This window comes from Dromaius novaehollandiae, unplaced genomic scaffold (genome assembly GCF_036370855.1).
Source record: "Dromaius novaehollandiae isolate bDroNov1 unplaced genomic scaffold, bDroNov1.hap1 HAP1_SCAFFOLD_32, whole genome shotgun sequence".
NCBI lineage: Eukaryota > Metazoa > Chordata > Aves > Casuariiformes > Dromaiidae > Dromaius > Dromaius novaehollandiae.
This window is the reverse complement of record NW_026991447.1, coordinates 893714-903505: the sequence shown is the minus strand read 5'-3', so window position 1 is coordinate 903505 and position 9792 is coordinate 893714.

The window sequence follows — 9792 nt, the reverse complement described above, 5'->3', positions numbered from 1 at the left end:
AGAAAAGATGCATCAATCCTTTAAAATGATAATTGAGAATCATAATCCAGACTGGCAGGATTTACAGGTGCTTTTAAATACTTTGCTTGCACCTGAGGAGAAGAGACTGGTATTGGACAAAGCTCGAGAGGAAAATGAAAGACAAAATGCTAGAGATGGACCGGACCGTTTTATGCCGGCCCAAGAACCAGATTGGGATCAAAATACAGGGATGGGCAGGTTAATGACTAAACAGTACCAACAGATAATATTATATGGGGTAAAGCACGGAGTACCTAGGCCCAAAAATGTTGCAAAACTGTATCAAGTCGTGCAGGGTAAGAATGAGGATCCCTCTGCATTTTACGAGCGGTCATGTGAAACCACCCGGAAATGGACAGACTTGGATCCTGAGGACAAAGCGAACAAGATGACTTTTACTACATTATTTGTTGGACAATCAGCACCAGATATAAGGAGAGAGCTTCAGAAAGTAGATGGTATGTCGGGGATGTCAAGATCACAGTTAATAGAAATTGCATAGAAGGTGTACAGTAACAGGGAAGAAGCAGAGAGAAAGGAAAGACAAAAGGAGAAACTGAAAGATAAGAGGCAAAATGCTGCAATTTTGGCAGCTGCATTTGCCCAGGCACAAACTTCCTCTCAGGGAAGGGGTTTTCGGAAAGGACAAGGACGTGGAAGCAGACATAGAGTAGGAGGGAATTTGGGAAATAGAATTTCACTGAGGAGAGATCAATATGCGATTTGTAGGGAAAAGGGGCACTGGAAAAAAGGGTGCCCGAAGAAACAATCAGATCATTGGAAACCTCCGTCTGTGTCTGTTCCGGAGGCAGATTTGCTCCTGATTGGTGCAGAAGATTCAGACTGACGGGGACCAGGGGTTGAGAAATTGGATTCCCCAGCCGAACCCCCGGTTTCAGTAAAGCTGGGGAACGAAACAGTTAATTTTTTAGTAGACACTGGAGCAACATATTCAGTATTAAATAGCTGTAAGGGACCAATGAGTAAATTCTCTATGCCAGTAATTGGGGCCATGGGAAAGCGAGAGGTCAAACCTTTTTTTCAACCAATTAAATGTAAAATAGGAAATAGAGTGTTAACACATGGATTCTTATATATGCCAGAATGCCCATTACTCCTAATGGGGAGGGATTTCCTGAATAAACTGGAGGCGCAGATAACCTTTGATAAAAACAAAGTTCAGGTGCACATTGCACAAAATAACGCCTGGAAGGCACAAGCATATATGTTACAGAAAGCACTGGACTCCAAACGGGTGGAGAGTGGACCAAGCGGAATTCCCTCCGAAGTAATAGACGCAGTAGTCCCTTTTGTGTGGGCAAGGGAGAAACCTGGAAGAGCCAGATGTGTAGAACTGGTAAAGGTGGAATTAAGACAAGGAGCTAAATCGGTAAGGCGAAAACAGTCTCCCATGAAGTCAGAGGCCCGTGTTGGACTGGAGCCTATAATTAATAATTTCTTCAAGTGTGGACTGCTGCGAGAATGTACAATACTCCAATCCTGCCTGTTAAAAAAACGCACTCACAAGAATACCGTCTAGTACAGGATTTGTGAGCTATTAACCAGATAGTGATTGGTGTGCACCCAGTGGTGCCCAATCCATACACTTTGTTAACGACGATAAATGATTCAAATGTCTATTTTACAGTATTGGACTTCAAAGATGCTTTCTTCTGTATCCCTTTGGAGGAACAAAGTCAACAATTATTCAGCTTGGAGTGGGAAAGTCCTACAACGAGATGCAAAATGCAGTTGTGCTGGCCAGTACTCCCGCAAGGATTCAAGAACAGCCCTACAATTTTTGGTAATGGACTTGCAAAAGAAATAGAATTATGGCAAGGAAAGAAAGATACCACTACCTTATCACAGTATGTGGACAATATCTTATTGGGGGCAGACAGGACTGAAGAATGCAGAGAAACAACCATCAGTTTATTACATTTCTGGGGAGCAGCGGGATATAAGGTGTCTCAGAAAAAAGTAGAGATTATGAAGGAAAGCGTAATCTATCTAGGATTTGAAATATCCCGGGGGAGAGAAAATTAGGAATCGAAAGGAAAGAAGCCATTTGTCAGCTCGCCCCCCCAAAATCAAAAAGAGAACTTAGGGGATTTTTAGGAATGGCTGGGTGGTGTCGCCTGTGGATCCCTAATTTTGGATTAATGGCAAAGCCTGTATAGGAAGCTGTTAAGGGGCCGGGAGACTTGCTGGAGTGGACTCCAGAGTGCCGAAAAGGATTTGATGAAATCAAGATTGCTGTCATGAGGGCTCCCGCATTAGGACTTCCAAACCTGACAAAGCCATTTGAGCTTTACGTACATGAGAGAGGGCACCAGGCTTTGGGAGTGCTTGTCCAGACTTTAGGAAATTGGAAAAGACCTGTGGCTTACTTTTCAAAACAACTGGATAAAGTGAGTGCAGGGTGGCCAGGATGCCTGAGAGCAGTTGCAGCTGCTGTGGTGTTAATACAAGAAGCAGGAAAATTGACGTTGGGAGAAAAGGTGACTGTTTATGTGCCACATGCTGTTGCAGCGGTTTTAGAACAGAAAGGGCGTCATTGCTTATCCCCGAGTAGGATGGTGCAATGCCAAGCAGTAATACTTGAGCCAGAAGATGTAACCATGAAAGTGTCTAATACCCTTAATCCGGCATCTTTATTACCACTTCATGAAGAGGGGAAGTTGGCTCATGACTGCCTGCAAACTATTGAGCAAGTATATTCCAGCCATCCGGATTTGAGAGATATTCCATTGCAGAATCCAGACTGGGAATTATTTACCGATGGGAGCAGCTTTATCATAAAGGGAGAAAGAAGGGCTGGCTATGCTGTTGTCACTTTGGAAGAAGAAATCGAAGCAAGATTGCTACCAGCAAATACATCCGCCCAGAAAGCAGAACTGAATGCTTTAACCCAGGCTCTGGAATTATCAGAAGGAAAACAGACCAATGTGTTTACAGATTCAAAATATGCCTTTGGGGTTATACATGCCCATGGTGCAATTTGGAAGGAAAGAGAATTGCTATCTTCTCAAGGGAATCCTGTAAAATACAGTAAGGAGATTATGGAACTACTCGAAGCAGTTAATAAACCCAAAGAAATAGCAGTAATGCGTTGCAAAGCGCACCAGTCTGGACAGACTGACAGAGTTAAAGGGAACAAAAGGGCCGATGAGGCTGCAGAAAAGGTAACATTATCCATGTCGGTGGCAGCCTTAGTTCCAGAGAGAATGCTAAAAGTGGAAATTCCCGTAGACACTGAAGAAGAAAATAAATTAGCAGAAATACTGAAATGCATAAAGACTTCCGAAGGATGGTGGGTAACATCTACTGGACAATGTGTGGCAACTTTGCCGATAATGAAGAAGTTGACGAGGCAAATACATGATAGCACCCACATGGGAGCCGAGGCATTGGTTGAAACAGTTAAAAGATTTGCTGTGGGAATTAGTATGTTAATAATGGCAAAGGGCATTACACAAAAATGTGAAATCTGTCTTAGAAATAATCCCAGGATTCAGAAGAAGCCCCCCCAGCGGAAGTACAAAGGGGCTTCATGCCTGGGGACTACTGGCAAATTGATTTTTCTGAATTACCAAGCTGTAATGGATATAAATATTTGTTGGTAATTGTTGATGCCTTTTCAGGATGGCCTGAGGCTTTCCCATGCCGTAGCAATAAAGCAAGGGAGGTAGTGAAAAATGCTATTAAAAGAAATCATACCAAGATTTGGGGTGCCAGAAGGATTTTCTTTGGATAGGGGACCTCATTTTATAGCAGAAATAGTACAGGAAATCTCAAAAATACTACCAATTAAATGGGATTTACATACCCCCTGGAGGCCACAATCCAGTGGAAAAGTGGAAAGAATGACTCAAACAATGAAGAGACAGGGAGGGAAATTGTGTCAGGAGACTCAGATGAAATGGACTGATGTTTTACCTCTGGCATGATTAAGAATCAGAATAACCCCAAGGGTTAGGGAGAAAGTTAGTCCGTTCGAGATTCTGTATGGTAAGCCTTACACTGTAAAGTTAACTGGAAATGAAAATCAGATGCACACATTAAGGGTGATCCAATTTTAAGTGATTACCTCTTCTCTATGGCAAAGGTTCCTACTTCTCTCCGTAGGTACCTCCAGTTAAGATCTCCCATACTTTTAGATTCACCTGTACATTCATTCCAGCCAGGAGATCAAGTATATCTTTGGACCTGGAAGGATGAGCCATTGACAGAAAAATGGAGAGGACCGTATCTTGTACTGCTAACAAGAAATACTGCTGTGAAACTGCAGGGAACTGATTCCTGGATCCACTCCACCCGAGTGAAAGCAGTACCTCGAGAGACGTGGAAAGCTGAACAAGTTCAACCTTTCAGGTTAAAAATATAGAAAGATATGAGAGTTGTATTAGAAGTGAATCAGTTTTAAAGTTCGATTGTATTCAGGGAAAAATTGCTTTAATTTGTTTGTTAGGAATAGGGTTAATATTGCTGTTATGGTCTCTGTGTAAAAATGATGTTCTCCTTAACGAACAACAGGGGAGAAATGTGGTGGTTAGTTTTTCTAGCTTACCTGAGCCAAACAATTAAAGGGATCAAAATCTTCATTTGGAAGTAATTACGAAATCTATGAAGATAGTGTGGTGGACAGATGAGTGAACTTTTGCCTTGAACATTTCTTGGTACATAAGGTGTAGGCAAACCATAACCCCAAACAGGCCATCTGTTCCCAGCGGAAACAGGACTGAGCTGCTGCGACCCCTGAAATGGTCTCCCTGCGACCATTCGGGACACACCGAGCCTGCGCTGAACCAGGGCACGATCGGGCAGAGACTTTGGGACCTGGACTGCAAATTACTGCTGCTTAGCACAACTTTTATAAAACTTGCTTAGCATGAGTAGCTAAATTTGCTGAAGCCTTAGGCCACACTCCCTAGTTCAGAGAGAAAGGGCCCCAGAGCTGGTGCAGACTGGAAAGATAAGGGAGTTACAAGCAGTCTGCATTCCTATGCATCACACTCCGGGAGGGAGGATGTCAAGGCGTTGAAATAAGGCCTGCTTGGGCGCCAGGACCCTGAGAAACAAAGCCTCCCCTCACTGCTGAAACAGTGTTAATTAGGGGGGTCTGGATTATATCCTCTTCATCAGGACCTTGGAAGATAACACTTACTGTCACTGCTGGGGCAGTGCTAATTGCTGGAACAACACCTGTTTGTTAAGGCCTTGAGAAAGAAGGGCAGAGTAAAGATAAGGGAGAAAAGTAGCCTGCCTAGGAACAATGATGAGACCCAATAAGGGAGCAGGAGACCCCAGACCCCAAAATTACTATTGGTCTGAACTGCCGCATGAGGGGAGGGAAACTTAATTTGAAAAGCTATAATTGCCCAGGGATTTCTTTGTTTTGGAACACGCTCTCTTGCTCTCTCTCTCGTCGGAGGCACCCAGCTTGAGCTGCAATTCGAACAGAGTCAGCAGAACATCATTGGCCCCGGAGTGGTGGTAGCTAGCTTCTTCTCTCCTTTTCTAAGTTTTCTCTATCCTTTTCCCCTTACCCTTGTTCTGTTCCCCTCTTCCCTTCGCCTCGCCTTCGCCTTTCCCCACCTTTTCTCCCCACTCTGTGGAAAATAAAGCTAAAAGGTTGTACGATATTTGACTGGTTTTAGCGTCTTAATCTCGTCCTTGGGATCGTAACGAACCCCCCCCCCCCGCCCCCGCCGATATTGGATCGGGACAGATAGTTAACCAGATGGATTGTTGGGTGTGTACCCACTTCCCTGGACATTCCAACAAGGGCTTCCCACTAATTGCAGTGCCGCAGTTATTGAGAAAATAGGGAATAAAACCTCTGATGCCGTTGCAGCTTTACAAGAGGAGGTTTCAGAAATTGCTAAACTAACCACCCAAAACAGAATGGCTCTAGATATGTTATTGGCATCTCAGGGAGGAGTATGGACAGTAACAAATACTAGTTGCTGTGTATACGTGGATCGAAGCGGCAGAATTTCTACCGATCTAAATGAAATCTGGAAGCAGACTGAAATCTTACATGGGGTTCAGAAAGATGATACTTCTTTTGGATTTGAAGAAACATGGAAATGGTTGACCTCCTGGTTGCCTGACATAAGCTCATGGGTTAAAAAGTGTTTAACAGTTTTGGAAATGGCGTTATTAGCTTTTGTATGTATTTATGTAGTGATTCAATGCATTTCTAGATGTTGTACCAAGTTAATAAGGGAAAAATTTTAAAAGGGGTGAGACTAATATGAAAATGATCATATAAATCTCAAAGGGAGGAATTGTTACAAGACAGCCCTAGAAGCTCAGGAAGAATGTTCATGCTGTTTTAACTAGGCAGATTAGGATAACCTCTATCTCTATTTTCTGAGAAGCAGCATTCTTTCATCAGGGGCATCCTAGAACTGCTAAAGCCCTAAAAGAAACATTAAATCAAAATGGTCACAGCAGCCTCAGTGTCTCCTAGGCCAGTGGCAGGCTCCTGGCTGCTGGCTGTGCTTGGGACATCACAGCAGCCTCAGTGCCTCCTAGGTTAGTCTCCAATGTCCCGTACTGGCTGTGCTTGTGAGGTCACAGCAGCCTCAGTGCCTCATAGTTTATGGTCCAGCGCCCCCTGTTCGCAATGCTTGTGATGTCACAACAGCCTGAGTGCCTCTCAGGCCAGTGGCAGGCTCATGGCTGCTGGCTGTGCTTGTGAGGTCACAGCAGCCTGAGTGCCTCCTAGGCCAGTGGCAGGCTCCTGGCTGCTGGCTGTGCTTGTGAGGTCACAGCCGCCTGAGTGCCTCCTAGGCCAGTGGCAGGCTCCTGGCTGCTGGCTGTGCTTGTGAGGTCACAGCAGCCTGAGTGCCTCCGAGGCCAGTGGCAGGCTTATGGCTGTTGGCTGTGCTTGTGAGGTCACAGCAGCCTCAGTGCCTCATAGTTTATGGTCCAGCGCCCCCTGTTCGCCATGCTTGTGATGTCACAACAGCCTGAGTGCCTCTCAGGCCAGTGGCAGGATCATGGCTGCTGGCTGTGCTTGTGAGGTCACAGCCGCCTGAGTGCCTCCGAGGCCAGTGGCAGGCTCCTGGCTGCTGGCTGTGCTTGTGACGTCACAGCAGCCTCAGTGCCTCCTCGGCCAGTGGCAGGCTCCTGGCTGCTGGCTGTGCTTGAGAGGTCACAGCAGCCTCACTGCCTCACATGCCAGTATCAGGCCCATGGCTGCTGGCTGTGCTTGTGAGGTGATAGCAGACTCAGTGCCTCCTAGGCCAGTGGCAGGCTCGTGGCTGCTGGCTCTGCTTGTGATGTCAGAGCAGACTCAGTGCCTCTGAGGACAGTGGCAGGCTCATGGCTGCTGGCTGTGCTTGTGAGGTCACAGCAGCCTCAGTGCCTCCGAGGCCAGTGGCAGGCTCATGGCTGATGGCTGTGCTTGTGAGGTCACAGCAGCCTCAGTTCCTCCTCTGCCAGTGGCAGTCTCATGGATGCTGGCTGTGCTTGTGAGGTCACAGCAGCCTCAGTGCCTCATAGGATAGTGTCCAGTGCCCCCTGCTGGCTGTCCTTGTGATGTCACAGCAGACTCAGTGCCTCTAAAGCCAGTGGCAGGCTCATGGCTGCTGGCTGTGCTTGTGAGGTCACAGCAGCCTCAGTGCCTCCTAGACCAGTGCCATGTTCAACGCTGCTGGCTGTGCTTGTGAGGTCACAGCAGACTCAGTGTCCCTGACGCCTGTGCCATGCTCATGGCTGCTGGCTATACTTGTGAGATCACAGCAGCCTCAGTGCCCCTTAGGACAGCCTCATGCTAATGGCTGTGCTTGTGATGTCACAGCAGCCTGAGTGCCTCCGAGGCAGTGGCAGGCTCATGGCTGCTGGCTGTGCTTGTGAGGTCACAGCAGCCTCAGGTCCTCCTAGGCCAGTGGCAGTCTCATGGCTGCTGGCTGTGCTTGTGATGTCACAGCAGCCTCAGTGCCTCCGATGCCAGTGGCAGGCTCCTGGCTGCTGGCTGTGCGTGTGAGGTCACAGCAGCCTCAGGTCCTCCTCTTCCAGTGGCAGTCTCATGGCTGCTGGCTGTGCTTGTGAGGTCACAGCAGCCTCAGTGCCTCATAAGTTAGTTTCCAGTGCCCCCTGCTGGCTGTGCTTGTGAGGTCGCAGCAGCCTCAGTGCATCCGAGGCCAGTGGCATGCTCATGGCTGCTGGCTGTGCTTGTGATGTCAGAGCAGCCTCAGTGCCTCCGAGGCCAGTGGCAGGCTCATGGCTGCTGGCTGTGCTTGTGAGGTCACAGCAGCCTCAGTGCCTCATAGCTTAGTGTCCAGTCCCCTGCTGGCTGTGCTTGTGAGGTCACAGCATCCTCAGTGCCTCTAGAGCCAGCAGCAGGCTCCTGGCTGCTGGCTGTGCTTGTGAGGTCACAGCAACCTCAGTGCCTCATAGGCTAGTGGCAGGTTCGTGGCTGCTGGCTGTGCTTGTGAGGTCACAGCAGACTCAGTGCCTCCTAGGTTAGTGTTCAGTGCCCCCTGCTGGCTGTGCTTGTGAGATCATAGCAGACTCAGTGCCTCTGAGGCCATTGTCAGGCTCATGGCTGCTGGCTGTGCTTGTGAGGTCACAGCAGCCTCAGAGCCTCATAAGTTAGTGTTCAGCGACCCCTGCTGGCTGTGCTTCTGAGATCATAGTAGACTCAGTGCCTCCTAGGCCAGTGTCAGACTCATGTCTGCTGGCTGTGCTTGTGACGTCACAGCAGACTCAGTGCCTCCGAGGCCAGTGGCAGTCTCATGGCTGCTGGCTGTGCTTGTGACATCACAGCACCCTGACTGCCTCCGAGTCCAGTTGCACTCTGCTGGCTGCTGGCTGTGCTTGTGAGGTCACAGCAGATTCAGTGTCTCCTAGGCCAGTGGCAGCCTCATGTCTGCTGGCTGTACTTGTGAGGTCACAGCAGCCTCAATGCCTCCTCTGCCAGTACCACGCTCATGGCTGCTGGCTGTGCTTGTGAGGTCACAGCAGCCTCAGTGCCTCCTCTGCCAGTGGCAGGCTCCTGGCTGCTGGCTGTGCTTGTGATGTCACAGCAGCCTCAGGTCCTCCTCTTCCAGTGGCAGTCTCATGGCTGCTGGCTGTGCTTGTGACGTCACAGCAGCCTCAGTGCCTCATAACTTAGTGTCGAGTGCCCCCTGCTGGGTGTGCTTGTGAGTTCGCAGCAGCCTCAGTGCATCCGAGGCCAGTTGCACTCTGCTGGCTGCTGGCTGTGCTTGTGAGGTCACAGCAGCCTCAGTGCCTCATAGCTTAGTGTCTAGTGCCCCCGCTGGCTGTGCTTGTGACGTCACAGCAGCCTCAGTGCCTCTGAGGCCAGTGGCAGGCTCATGGCTGCTGGCTCTGCTTGTGAGGTCACAGCACCCTGAATTCCTCCGAGTCCAGTGCCAGCCTCCTGGCTGCTGGCTGTGCTTGTGAGGTCACAGCAGACTCAGTGCCTCCTAGGTTAGTGTCCAGCACCCCCTGCTGGCTGTACTTGTGAGGTCACAGCAGCCTCAGTGCCTCATAGTTTAGTGTCTAGCGCACCCTACTGCCTGTGCTTGTGAGGTCACAGCAGACTCAGTGCCTCATAGGATAGTGTCCAGTGCCCCCTGCTGGCTGTGCTTGTGAGCTCACACCAGCCTCAGTGCCTCACAGGCCAGTATCAGGCTCACGGCTGCTGGCTGTGCTTGTGAGGTCACAGCAGCCTCAGTGCCTCCGAGGCCAGTGTCAGGGTCATGGCTGCTGGCTGTGCTTGTAATGTCACAGCAGCCTCAGTGCCTCCGACGC